General features: G+C 40.5%; 1 non-coding gene across 1 annotated transcript; it reads left to right on the top strand.

The window, feature by feature from the left end:
* The first annotated feature begins 8342 nt into the window (after positions 1-8342).
* Positions 8343-8450, top strand: LOC112804566 (small nucleolar RNA R71). The gene has a single exon (XR_003203176.1). It is a non-coding gene; the product is annotated as a small nucleolar RNA R71 (small nucleolar RNA).
* The last annotated feature ends 6194 nt before the right edge of the window (positions 8451-14644 follow it).

Below are 14644 nucleotides of genomic sequence, written 5' to 3'. Positions count from 1 at the left end.
GATTCTTTTTTAATTTTCTTTTAAAATCTCTTTCAAATCTTTTTCAAAAACTCAATTATCTTTTCAATTTCTTTCAAATCTTTTCCAACTCATCATATCATCTTTTAATTTTTAGATGCATCAACAAAAATTCAGATTTAACTTCTTTATATCTTTTCCATATCTTTTGAATTTTAAAATCTCATCTTTTTCATATCATGATTCATCTTTTCCAAATCATATCTTTCTATCATATCTTTTTCAAAATTTTCGAAACCCACCCCTTCCCTTTTAAATACACGTTTGGCCATCCCCATCAATCCACCATTCGAATCTGTCTCCCCCTCTATTTATCTCCTTTCCTTTCTTTTGCTTGAGGACAAGCAAACCTCTAAGTTTGGTGTGTTTTTCCGTGATCACTGAGCAAAAACTCACCAAGATTATGGCTCCTAAAGGAAGACAAACCACTCTAAGAGGCAAGATAGAGAATAATCCAAAACTACTTTGGAATCAAGAGATGTTCTTAACCAAAGAACATGCAGACCATTTCCACAAAATAATGGGTTTGAGGTCAGTGATCCCGGAAGTTATGTTCGATCTGAAAGAAGATGAATATCTGAGATCCAAGAACAGATTCAAAACAGAGGATGGGAAATCCTAGCTAATCCTAAGACAAAGGTGGGAAGAAACATGGTCTAGAAATTCTACTCAAATATGTGGTTAACAGATACACAGAAAATGACGGGAACTGCCTTCCATACCTTTCAAACTATGGTCAGAGGGAAGACTATTTACTTCCACCTTGACAAAATAAGAGAGGTCTTCAAGCTGCCTCAACTACAAGATGATCCAGAATCCTTTAATAGGAGAATGGTGAGAGTAGATAAGTGTTTGGACCAAGTTCTAGAGGACATATGCTTCCCTGGAACTAAGTGGATAACCAACTCAAAAGGTGTCCCAAACCAACTCAAGAGAGGAGATCTCAAACCAGTCGCTAGGGGCTGGTTGGACTTCATTGGGCATTCTATACTGCCCACTAGCAACTGTTTTGAAGTCACTGTCAAAAGAGCAGTGATGATTCATTGCATTATGCTGGGAAACGAAGTGGAGATTCATCATCTGATTGCTTGTGAGATTTACACAATTGCAAATAAGAACTCCACTGAAGCCAAATTGGCTTACCGAAGCTTAATCTCTCTGCTATGTAAATATGCTGGGGTAAAGATGGTAGTGGCTGAGTTTATCTCAGTCGAGCACCCAATCACCAAAAAATTCAATGGAAGGACAACAAGTACACAACAACTCCATCAAGAGGAGGGCACAGGAGTTTCTCCCAAAAATCCCTTAAATTGACTACTGGGCCCGCCTAGAAGCATCTGTCACCAAGCTGCAAGAAGCTATGGATCAAGTTAAGGAAGAACAACAAAATCAAAATAGCATGCTCTGCAAGCTGCTTAAGGAACAAGAAAAGCAAGGGCGTGTGCTACAGGAGCTGAAGCGCCAGAAGCTCTCCCTTGAGGGACCAGACACCCCAAAGATTGAAGGAGCATCCATCTCCCAAAATAAAGGTTGTTGAGTCCTAATCTTAAATCTGTGATAACTTTTATTATTAGAAACTGGTGCACGAAATTGTGATCATCAATGGCGCCATCAACATGGTACGCTCAATTGCAATCTCAACTATTTATCACAACTTCGCACAACTAACCAGCAAGTGTACTGGGTCGTCCAAGTAATAAACCCTGCGCGAGTAAGGGTCGATCCCACAGAGATTGTTGGTATGAAGCAAGCTATGGTCACCTTGTAAATCTTAGTCAGGCAAACTCAAATGGTTATGGATAATGTATGAATAAAACATAAAGATAAAGATAGAGATACTTATGTAATTCATTGGTGAGAATTTCAGATAAGCGTATGGAGATGCTTTGTCCCTTCCGTCTCTCTGCCTTCCTACTGTCTTCATCCAATCCTTCTTACTCCTTTCCATGGCAAGCTGTATGTAGGGTTTCACTGTTGTCAGTGGCTACTGGTGCGCGAAATTGTGAACAATACTTTTTCACAACTCTCATAATCCCCGGTAATGGCTCCAAAAACGTAGTAGCTCAATACCATGGCATTACACAACTTCGCACAACTAACCAGCAAGTGCACTGGGTCGTCCAAGTAATAAACCTTACGTGAGTAAGGGTCGATCCCACGGAGAATGTTAGTATTGAAGCAAGCTATGGTCATCTTGTAAATCTTAGTCAGGCAAACTCAAATGGTAATAGTGATGAACGAAAATAACACAAAGGTAAAGATAGAGATACTTATGTAATTCATTGGTAGGAACTTCAGATAAGCGTATGAAGATGCCTTCCCTTCCGTCTCTCTGCTTTCCTACTGCCTTCATCCAATTCTTCTTACTCCTTTCCATGGCAAGCTCGTGTAGGGTTTCACTGTTGTCAGCAGCTACCTCCCATCCTCGCAGTGAAAACTAATGCTCATGCACTCTGTCACAGTGCGGCTAATCACCGGTTTGGTTCCCTCCCCTACCGGAATAGAATCACTCTTTTGCGTCTGTCACTAACGCCCAGTAGGTTACAGGTTTGAGGCACGTCACAGTCATTCAATCATTGAATCCTACTCAGAATACCACAGACAAGGTTTAGACCTTCCGGATTCTCTTGAATGCCGCCATCAGGTCCTGCCTATACCACGAAGACTCTGATCTCACGGAATGGTTGGCTCGTTTGTCAGGCGAGAACTCGGTTGTCAGGTGATCAACCATGCATCGTGCAATCAGGAATCCAAGAGATATTCACCAAGCCTCAAATGCTTGTAGAACAAGAGTGGTTGTCAGTCACTTTGTTCATGAGTGAGAATGGTGATGGGCGTCAATCATCACCTTCATCAAGTTGAAGAACAAGTGATATCTTGGAACAAGAACAAGCGGAATTGAATGGAAGAACAATAGTAATTGCATTAATACTCGAGGTACAGCAGAGCTCCACACCTTAATCTATGGTGTGTAGAAGCTCCACCGTTGAAAATACATAAGCATAAGGTCTAGGCATGGCCGAATGGCCAGCCTCCCAATGATCTAAGATAGCATAAAAATGAAGATAGCTACCAAAGTCCTCTTAAGATCTAAAGTGATCAAAAGATCCTTAATACAATAGTCAAAGGTCCTACTTATAGAAAACTAGTAGCCTAAGGTGTACAGAAATGAGTAAATGACATAAAAATCCACTTCCGGGCCCACTTGGTGTGTGCTTGGGCTGAGCAATGAAGCAAATTTCGTGCAGAGACTCCTCTTGGAGTTAAACGCCAGCTTTAGTCCCAGTTTGGGCGTTTAACTCCCATTTGGGTGCCAGTTCCAGCGTTTAACGCTGGGATTTCTTGAGGTGACTTTGAACGCCGGTTTGGGCCATCAAATCTTGGGCAAAGTATGGACTATCATATATTGCTGGAAAGCCCAGGATGTCTACTTTCCAACGCCGTTGAGAGCGCGCCAATTGCGCTTCTGTAGCTCCAGAAAATTCACTTCGAGTGCAGGGAGGTCAGAATCCAACAACATCTGCAGTCCTTTTTTGGTCTCTGAATCAGATTTTTGCTCAGGTCGCTCAATTTCAGCCAGAAAATACATGAAATCACAGAAAAACACACAAACTCATAGTAAAGTCCAGAAAAGTGAATTTTAACTAAAAACTAATAAAAATATACCAAAAACTAACTATATCATATCAAAAACATACTAAAAACAATGCCAAAAAGTATACAAATTATCCGCTCATCACAACACCAAACTTAAATTGTTGCTTGTCCCCAAGCAACTGAAAATCAAATAAGATAAAAAGAAGAGAATATGCAATGAATTCTAAAAACATCTGTGAAGATCAGTATTAATTAGATGAGCGGGGCTTTTAACTTTTTGCCTCTGAATAGTTTTGGCATCTCACTCTATCCTTTGAAATTCAGAATGGTTGGCTTCTTTAGGAACTCAGAGTCCAGATAGTGCTAATGATTCTCTTAGTGAAGTATGATGATTCTTGAACATAGCTATTTATTGAGTCTTGGCTGTGGCCCAAAGCACTCTGTCTTCCAGTATTACCACCGGATACATACATGCCACAGACACATAATTGGGTGAACCTTTTCAGATTGTGACTCAGCTTTGCTAAAGTCCCCAATTAGAGGTGTCCAGGGTTCTTAAGCACACTCTTATTGCCTTGGATCACAACTCTTTATTTCTTTCTATTTTTTTTTTTTGGTTTTCTCTCTTTTTTTTTCGATTTTTTTTTGAAAGTGCTTTTTCTTGCTTCAAGAATCATTTTAATGATTTTTCAGATCCTCATTAACATGTCTCCTTTTTCATCATTCTTTCAAGAGCCAACATTCATGAACCACAAATTCAAGATACATATGCACTGTTTAAGCATACATTCAGAGAACAAAAATATTACCACCACATCAAAATAATTAAACTATTATAAAATTCAAAATTCATGCAATTCTTTCTTTTATCAATTAAGCACATTTTTATTTAAGAAAGGTGATGGATTCATAGGACATTCATAACTTTAAGGCATAGACACTAAGACACTAATGATCACAAGACACAAACATGGATAAACATAAGCATAAAATTCGAAAAACAGAAGAACAAATAACAAGGAAATCAAAGAACGGGTCCACCTTAGTGATGGCGGCTCCTTCTTGCTCTTGAAGATCCTATGGAGTGCTTGAGCTCCTCAATGTCTCTTCCTTGTCTTTGTTGCTCCTCCCTCATGATTCTTTGATCTTCTCTAATTTCATGAAGGATGATGGAGTGTTCTTGGTGCTCCACCCTTAGTTGTCCCATGTTGGAACTCAACTCTCCTAGGGAGGTGTGTAGTTGCTCCCAATAGTTTTGTGGAGGAAAATTCATCCCTTGAGGAATTTCAGGGATTTCATGATGAGTGGGATCTCTTGTGTACTCCATCCTTTTCTTGGTGATGGGCTTGTCCTCATCAATGGGGATGTCTCCCTCTATGTCAACTCCAACTGAATAACAGAGGTGACAAATGAGATGAGAAAAGGCTAACCTTGCCAAGGTGGAGGTCTTGTCCGCCACTTTATAGAGTTCTTGGGCTATAACCTCATGAACTTCTATTTCTTCTCCAATCATGATGCTATGGATCATGATGGCCCGGTCTATGGTAACTTCGGACCGGTTGCTAGTGGGGATGATTGAGCGTTGTATGAACTCTAACCACCCTCTAGCCACGGGCTTGAGGTCATGCCTTCTCAATTGGACCGGCTTTCCTCTTGAATCTTGCTTCCATTGTGCGCCCTCTTCACATATAACTGTGAGGACTTGGTCCAACCTTTGATCAAAGTTGACCCTTCTAGTGTAAGGATGCTCATCTCCTTGCATCATAGGCAAGTTGAACGCCACCCTCACACTCTCCGGACTAAAATCCAAGTATTTCCCCCGAACCATAGTAAGATAATTCTTTGGATTCGGGTTCACACTTTGGTCATGGTTCTTGGTGATCCATGCATTGGCATAGAACTCTTGAACCATCAAGATTCCGACTTGTTGAATGGGGTTGGTAAGAACTTCCCAACCTCTTCTTCGGATCTCATGGCGGATCTCCGGATATTCACCCTTTTTGAGTGAAAAAGGGACCTCGGGGATCACCTTCTTCAAGGCCACAACTTCATAGAAGTGGTCTTGATCCACCCTTGAGAGAAATCTATCCATCTCCCATGACTCGGAGGTGGAAGCTTTTGCCTTCCCTTTCCTCTTTTTAGAGGTTTCTCCGGCCTTGGATGCCATAATGGTTATGGAAAAACGAAAAAGCAACGCTTGTACCACACCAAACTTAAAATGTTTGCTCGTCCTCGAGCAAAAGAAGAAAGAAGAGAGTAGAAGAAGAAGAAATGAGGAAAAGGGAGATGGTGGTGTGTTCGGCCAAAGAGGGGGAGAAGTGGTGTTTAGGTTGTGTGAAAATGAAGGGTAGAAGAAGGGTATATATAGGAGAGAGGGGGGAAATGGTGCGGCCATTATGGGTTGGGTTTGGGAGGGAAAGTGGTTTGAATTTGAAGGGTGAGGTTGGTGGGGATTTATGAAGGATGGATGTGAGTGGTGAAGAGAAAGATGGGATTTGATAGGTGAAGGGTTTTTGGGGAAGAGGTGTTGAGGTGATTGGTGAATGGGGGAAGAAGAGAGAGAGTGATGGTAGGGTCCTGTGGGGTCCACAGATCCTGTGGTGTCAAGGAAAAGGCATCCTTGCACCAAATGGCATCAAAATCCACGTTTTGAGCAAATTCTGGCGTTAAACGCCGGGCTGGTGCCCATTTCTGGCGTTTAACGCCAGGTTCTTGCCCTTTACTGGCGTTTAACGCCAGTCTGGTGCCCCTTTCTGGCGTTAAACGCCCAGAAGGGTGCCAGACTGGGCGTTAAACGCCCAATTGCTAGGCTGACTGGCGTTTAAACGCCAGCAGCATCTTCCTCCAGGGTGTGCTGTTTTTCTTCCTGTTTTTCATTTTGTTTTTGCTTTTTTCATTGTTTTTGTGACTTCTTATGATCATCAACCTACAAAAAAAGATAAAATAACAAAAGAAAATAATTAATTATAAAACATTGGGTTGCCTCCCAACAAGCGCTTCTTTATTGTCACTAGCTTGACAGAGGACTCTCATGGAGCCTCAGAAATGCTCAGAACCGTGTTGGAACTTCCCAACACCAAACTTAGAGTTTGAGTGTGGGGTTTCAACACCAAACTTAGAATTTGGTTGTGGCCTCCCAACACCAAACTTAGAGTTTGACTGTGGGGGCACTGTTTGGCTCTGTTTTGAGAGAAGCTCTTCATGCTTCCTCTCCATGATGACAGAGGGATATCCTTGGGCCTTAAACACCAAGGACTCTTCATTCACTTGAATGATCAGCTCTCCTCTATCAACATCAATCACAGCCTTTGCTGTGGCTAGGAAGGGTCTGCCAAGGATGATGGATTCATCCATGCATTTCCCAGTCTCTAGGACTATGAAATCAGTAGGGATGTAATGGTCTTCAACCTTGACCAGAACATCCTCTACAAGTCCATAGGCTTGTTTTCTTGAGTTGTCTGCCATCTCTAGTGAGATTTTTGCAGCTTGTACCTCGAAGATCCCTAATTCTCCATTACAGAGAGGGGCATGAGGTTTACACTTGATCCTAAGTCACACAAGGCCTTCTTGAAGGTCATGGTGCCTATGGTACAAGGTATAGAAAACTTCCCAGGGTCCTGCCTCTTTTGAGGCAATTGCTGCCTAGACAAGTTATCCAGTTCTTTGGTGAGCAAAGGGGGTTCATCCTCCCAAGTCTCATTTCCAAATAACTTGTCAGTTAGCTTCATGATTGCTCCAAGGTATTTAGCAACTTGCTCTTCAGTGACATACTCATCCTCTTCAGAAGAAGAATACTCATCAGAGCTCATGAATGGCAGAAGTAAGTCCAATGGAATCTCTATGGTCTCATCTTGAGCCTCAGATTCCCAAGGTTCCTCATTGGGGAACTCATTGGAGGTCAGTGGGCGTCCATTGAGGTCTTCCTCAGTGGCGTTCACTGCCTCTTCTTCCTCCCAGAATTCGGCCATGTTGATGGCCTTGCACTCTCCTTTTGGGTTTTCTTCAGTATTGCTTGGGAGAGTGCTTGGAGGAAGTTCAGTAATTTTCTTGCTCAGCTGACCCACTTGTCCTTCCAAATTCCTAATGGAAGATCTAGTTTCAGTCATGAAACTTTGAGTGGTTTTGATTAGATCAGAGACCATGGTTGCCAGGTCAGAGGTATTCTGCTTAGAACTCTCTGTCTGTTGCTGAGAAGATGATGGAAAGGGCTTGCTATTGCTAAACCTGTTTCTTCCACCATTATTGTTATTGAAACCTTGTTGAGGTCTCTGTTGATCCTTCCATGAAAGATTTGGATGATTCCTCCATGAAGGATTGTAGGTGTTTCCATAGGGTTCTCCCATGTAATTCACCTCTTCTATTGAAGGGTTCTCAGGATCATAAGCTTCTTCCTCAGATGAAGCTTCCTTAGTACTGCTTGGTGCATTTTGCATCCCAGACAGACTTTGAGAAATCATATTGACTTGTTGAGTCAATATTTTATTCTGAGCCAATATGGCATTCAGAGTGTCAATCTCAAGAACTCCTTTCTTCTGACTAGTCCCATTGTTCACAGGATTTCTTTCAGAAGTGTACATGAATTGGTTATTTGCAACCATTTCAATCAGTTCTTGAGCTTCAGTAGGCGTCTTCTTCAGATGAAGAGATCCTCCAGAAGAGCTATCCAAGGACATCTTGGACAGTTCAGAGAGACCATCATAGAAAATACCTATGATGCTCCATTCAGAAAGCATATCAGTGGGACACTTTCTGATCAATTGTTTGTATCTTTCCCAAGCTTCATAGAGGGATTCTCCTTCCTTCTGTCTGAAGGTTTGGACTTCCACTCTAAGCTTACTCAATTTTTGAGGTGGAAAGAACTTTGCCAAGAAGGCATTGACTAGCTTTTCCCAAGAGTCCAGGCTTTCTTTAGGTTGAGAGTCCAACCATGTTCTAGCTCTGTCTCTTACAGCAAAAGGGAACAGCATCAGTCTGTAGACCTCAGGGTCAACCCCATTAGTCTTGACTGTGTCACAGATTTGCAAGAATTCAGCTAAAAACTGATGAGGATCTTCCAATGGAAGTCCATGGAACTTGCAATTCTGTTGCATTAGAGAAACTAATTGAGGCTTAAGCTCAAAGTTGTTTGCTCCAATGGCAGGGATAGAGATGCTTCTCCCATAGAAGTCGGGAGTAGGTGCAGTAAAGTCACCCATCACCTTCCTTGCATTGTTGGCATTGTTGTTGTTTTCGGCTGCCATTTGTTCTTCTTCCTTGAAGAGTTCGTCCCGGTGCTCTAAAGAGAGTTGTGCTTTGGCTTCTCTTAGTTTTCTCTTCAAGGTCCTTTCAGGTTCAGGATCAGCCTCAACAAGAATGCCTTTGTCTTTGCTCCTGCTCATAAGAAAGAGAAGGGAACAAGAAAATGTGGAATCCTCTATGTCACAGTATAGAGATTCCTTTAGGTGTCAGAGGAAAAGAAGAATAGAAGACAGAAGTGGAAAATTCGAACTTAACAGAGAAAATGGAGTTCGAATTTTGCATTAAGGGATAGTGTTAGTCCATAAATAGAAGGATGTGAGAAGGAGGGAAGTTATTTTCGAAAATTAAGTGAAAAATTTAAAACATTTTTGAAAAACACTACTTAATTTTCGAAAATGAAAAGGGAAAAGAAATCAAGTGATTTTTGAAAAAGATTTTGAAATTAGAAATCAAAAGGATTTGATTGAAAACTATTTTGAAAAAGATGTGGTTAAGAAGATATGATTGATTTAAAAAAATGTGATTGAGAAGATATGATTTGAAAAACATTTTAAAAAGATTTGATTTGAAAATTAAAAACTTGACTAACAAGAAAAGATATGATTCAAACATTAAACCTTTCTCAACAGAAAAGGCAACATACTTGAAATGTTGAATCAAATCATTAATTGGTAGCAAGTATCTTTAAAAATGGAAAGAAATTGGTTTTGAAAAAGATTTGATTGGAAAATTGATTTGAAAAAGATTTGATTTTGAAAAACTTTGAAAACTTGAAAAAAAATTGATTTTGAAAACAAAATCTTCCCCCTTTGCCATCCTGGCGTTAAACGCCCAGAATGGTGCACATTCTGGCGTTTAACGCCCAAAACTACACCCTTTTGGGCGTTAAACGCCCAGCCAGGCACCCTGGCTGGCGTTTAAACGCCAGTCTGTCTTCTTCACTGGGCATTTTTGAATGCCGAGCTTTTTCTGTGTGATTCCTCTGCAGTATGTTCTGAATCTTCAATTCTCTGTATAATTGACTTGAAAAGACACAAATTAAAAATATTTTTGGATTTTTAATAATAAGGAATAATTAAAATGCAACTAAAATCAAATAATAATGCATGCAAGACACCAAACTTAGCAGTTTGTATACCATTGACACTAACAAAATGAGAATGCATATAATAAAACACTCAAGTCAATAGAATTCAAAGATCAAAACAAAGAAATCATCAAGAACAACTTGAAGATCACTTAGACATATGAATGCATGCAATTGACACCAAACTTATGATGAGACCAGACTCAAACAAGAAATATTTTTGGATTTTATGATTTTTTTTGTAAAATTTTTTTTTTGTTTTTCGAAAATTAAGTGGAAAAAGATATCAAAATTCTTAATGAGAATTCCAGGAATCAGTGCAATGCTAGTCTAAGACTCCGGTCCAGGAATTAGACATGGCTTCACAGCCAGCCAAGCTTTCAAAGAAAGCTTCGGTCCAAAACACTAGACATGGCCAAAGGCCAGCCAAGCCTTAGCAGATCACTGCTCCAAAAGCAAGATTGATGAAAAATCAACAAGCTCTTGTGATGATGAGTTGAAACCTCGGTCCAATGAGATTAGACATGGCTTCTCAGCCAGCCAGATTTCAACAAATCACCATGAAACTCTAGAATTCATCTTCAAGAATTTCGAAAAAAATAAATACCTAATCTAAGCAACAAGATGAACCGTCAGTTGTCCAGCCTAAACAATCCCGGGCAATAACACCAAAACTTGATGTTGCTGCCGGATCTTGGCACTGATGTTACCGAAAGCTTGCTCAAAACTAGAACAATCCTCGGCAACGGCGCCAAAAACTTGGTGCGCGAAATTGTGAACAATACTTTTTCACAACTCTCATAATCCCCGGTAATGGCTCCAAAAACATAGTAGCTCAATACCATGGCATTACACAACTTCGCACAACTAACCAGCAAGTGCACTGGGTCGTCCAAGTAATAAACCTTACGCGAGTAAGGGTCGATCCCACGGAGATTGTTAGTATTGAAGCAAGCTATGGTCATCTTGTAAATCTTAGTCAGGCAAACTCAAATGGTAATAGTGATGAACGAAAATAACACAAAGGTAAAGATAGAGATACTTATGTAATTCATTGGTAGGAACTTCAGATAAGCGTATGAAGATGCCTTCCCTTCCGTCTCTCTGCTTTCCTACTGCCTTCATCCAATTCTTCTTACTCCTTTCCATGGCAAGCTCGTGTAGGGTCTCACTGTTGTCAGCAGCTACCTCCCATCCTCGCAGTGAAAACTAATGCTCATGCACTCTGTCACAGTGCGGCTAATCACCGGTTTGGTTCCCTCCCCTACCGGAATAGAATCACTCTTTTGCGTCTGTCACTAACGCCCAGTAGGTTACAGGTTTGAAGCACGTCACAGTCATTCAATCATTGAATCCTACTCAGAATACCACAGACAAGGTTTAGACCTTCCGGATTCTCTTGAATGCCGCCATCAGGTCCTGCCTATACCACGAAGACTCTGATCTCACGGAATGGTTGGCTCGTTTGTCAGGCGAGCACTCGGTTGTCAGGCGATCAACCATGCATCGTGCAATCAGGAATCCAAGAGATATTCACCAAGCCTCAAATGCTTGTAGAACAAGAGTGGTTGTCAGTCACTTTGTTCATGAGTGAGAATGGTGATGGGCGTCAATCATCACCTTCATCAAGTTGAAGAACAAGTGATATCTTGGAACAAGAACAAGCGGAATTGAATGGAAGAACAATAGTAATTGCATTAATACTCGAGGTACAGCAGAGCTCCACACCTTAATCTATGGTGTGTAGAAGCTCCACCGTTGAAAATACATAAGCATAAGGTCTAGGCATGGCCGAATGGCCAGCCTCCCAATGATCTAAGATAGCATAAAAATGAAGATAGCTACCAAAGTCCTCTTAAGATCTAAAGTGATCAAAAGATCCTTAATACAATAGTCAAAGGTCCTACTTATAGAAAACTAGTAGCCTAAGGTGTACAGAAATGAGTAAATGACATAAAAATCCACTTCCGGGCCCACTTGGTGTGTGCTTGGGCTGAGCAATGAAGCAAATTTCGTGCAGAGACTCCTCTTGGAGTTAAACGCCAGCTTTAGTCCCAGTTTGGGCGTTTAACTCCCATTTGGGTGCCAGTTCCAGCGTTTAACGCTGGGATTTCTTGAGGTGACTTTGAACGCCGGTTTGGGCCATCAAATCTTGGGCAAAGTATGGACTATCATATATTGCTGGAAAGCCCAGGATGTCTACTTCCCAACGCCGTTGAGAGCGCGCCAATTGGGTTTCTGTAGCTCCAGAAAATCCACTTCGAGTGCAGGGAGGTCAGAATCCAACAGCATCTGCAGTCCTTTTTTGGTCTCTGAATCAGATTTTTGCTCAGGTCCCTCAATTTCAGCCAGAAAATACCTGAAATCACAGAAAAACACACAAACTCATAGTAAAGTCCAGAAAAGTGAATTTTAACTAAAAACTAATAAAAATATACCAAAAACTAACTATATCATATCAAAAACAGACTAAAAACAATGCCAAAAAGTATACAAATTATCCGCTCATCAGCTACCTCCCATCCTCTCAGTGAAAATGTTCAACGCACCCTGTCACGGCATGGCTAATCATCTGTCGGTTCTCAATCAGGTTGGAATAGAATTCAGTGATTCTTTTGCGTCTGTCACTAACGCCCAGCCTTCAGGAGTTTGAAGCTCGTCACAGTCATTCAATCATTGAATCCTACTCAGAATACCACAGACAAGGTTTAGACCTTCCGGATTCTCTTGAATGCCGCCATCAATTCTAGCTTATACCACGAAGATTCCGATTAAGGGATCCAAGAGATAAACATTCAAGCCTTGTTTGCTTGTAGAACAGAAGTGGTTGTCAGGAACTCGTTCATAAGTGAGAATGATGATGAGTGTCACATAATCATCACATTCATCATGTTCTTGGGTGCAAATGAATATCTTAGAACAAGAGTAAGCTGAATTGAATAGAAGAACAATAGTAATTGCATTAATACTCGAGGTACAGCAGAGCTCCACACCTTAATCTATGGTGTGTAGAAACTCCACCGTTGAAAATATATAAAAACAAGGTCTAGACATGGCCATGAGGCCAGTCTCCTAATGATCTAAGATAGCATAAGAACAAAGATAGCTACCAAGATCTGATCTAAGATCTAAAGTGATCAAAAGATGAAAATACAATAGTAAAAGGTCATATTTATAGAGAACTAGTAGCCTAGGGTTTACAGAGATGAGTAAATGACATAAAAATTCACTTCCGGGCCCACTTGGTGTGTGCTTGGGCTGAGCATTGAAGCATTTTCGTGTAGAGACTTCTCTTGGAGTTAAACGCCAGCTTTTGTGCCAGTTTGGGCGTTTAACTCCCATTCTTGTGCCAGTTCCGGCGTTTAACGCCGGACAGTTTTGAGCTGATTTGGAACGCCAGTTTGGGCCATCGAATCTCGGGCAAAGTATGAACTATTATACATTTCTGGAAAGCCCAGGATGTCTACTTTCCAACGCCGTTGAGAGCGCGACAATTGGGCTTCTGTAGCTCTAGAAAATCTACTTCGAGTGCAGGGAGGTCAGAATCCAACAGCATCTGCAGTCCTTTTTAGTCTCTGAATCAGATTTTTGCTCAAGTCCCTCAATTTCAGCCAGAAAATACCTGAAATCACAGAAAAACACACAAACTCATAGTAAAGTCCAGAAAAGTGAATTTTAACTAAAAACTAATAAAAATATACTAAAGACTAACTAAAATATACTAAAAACATACTAAAAACAATGCCAAAAAGCGTATAAATTATCCGCTCATCAGAAACCTATCTTAAGAATTACATAAGTATTAGTAATTAGGGTCTTTATTTTTATTTCTATTTTTATTATCTCCAAGTAAGGTATAATTTGTTCTTCTCATCATCACTAAACATGAATAAAATAGTAGATTCTCTTTAGAGTAAGGAGGCAATTATTTCAAGTTTTCAATAAGAAAAATTCTAATTATTTTTATGTGGTGGCAACACTTTTTGTCTTCTGAATGAATGCTTGAACAGCGCATGTTTTTGATAGTGAAGTTTATGAATTTTAAATTTGTTGGCTCTTGAAAGAATGATGAAAAGAAAGAGAAATGTTATTGATAATCTGAAAAATCATGAAATTGACTCTTGAAGCAAGAAAAGGCAGTGAAAAATACATAGAGAAAGAAAAAGAAAAATCAAGCTGGAAAGGCCAATAGCCCTTAAAATCAAAAGGCAAGGGTAAAAAGGATCCAAGGCTTTGAGCTTTAATGGATAGGAGGGCCCAAAGGAATAAAATCCTGGCCTAAGCGGCTAAACCAAGCTGTCCCTAACCATGTGCTTGTGACATGAAGGTCCAAGTGAAAAGCTTGAGACTGAGTGGTTAAAGTCGCGATCCAAAGCAAAAGAGTGTGCTTAAGAACTCTGGACACCTCTAACTGGGGACTTTAGGAAAGATGAGTCACAATCTGAAAAGGATCACCCAGTTATGTGTCTGTGGCATTTATGTATCCTATAGTACTATTGGAAAACAAGAAGCTTAGGGTCACAGCCAAGACTCATAAAGTAGCTGTGTTCAAGAATCAACACATTAAACTAGGAGAATCAATAACACTATCCGAATTCTGAGTTTCTATGGATGCCAATCATTCTGAGCTTCAAAGGATAAATTGAGATGCCAAAACTGTTCAGGAGCAAAAAGCTACTAGTCCCGCTCATCTAATTAGAATAT

This window comes from Arachis hypogaea, chromosome 5 (genome assembly GCF_003086295.3).
Source record: "Arachis hypogaea cultivar Tifrunner chromosome 5, arahy.Tifrunner.gnm2.J5K5, whole genome shotgun sequence".
NCBI lineage: Eukaryota > Viridiplantae > Streptophyta > Magnoliopsida > Fabales > Fabaceae > Arachis > Arachis hypogaea.
The sequence above is the reverse complement of the archived record's forward strand: the minus strand, read 5'-3'. Positions and strand labels throughout refer to the sequence as shown.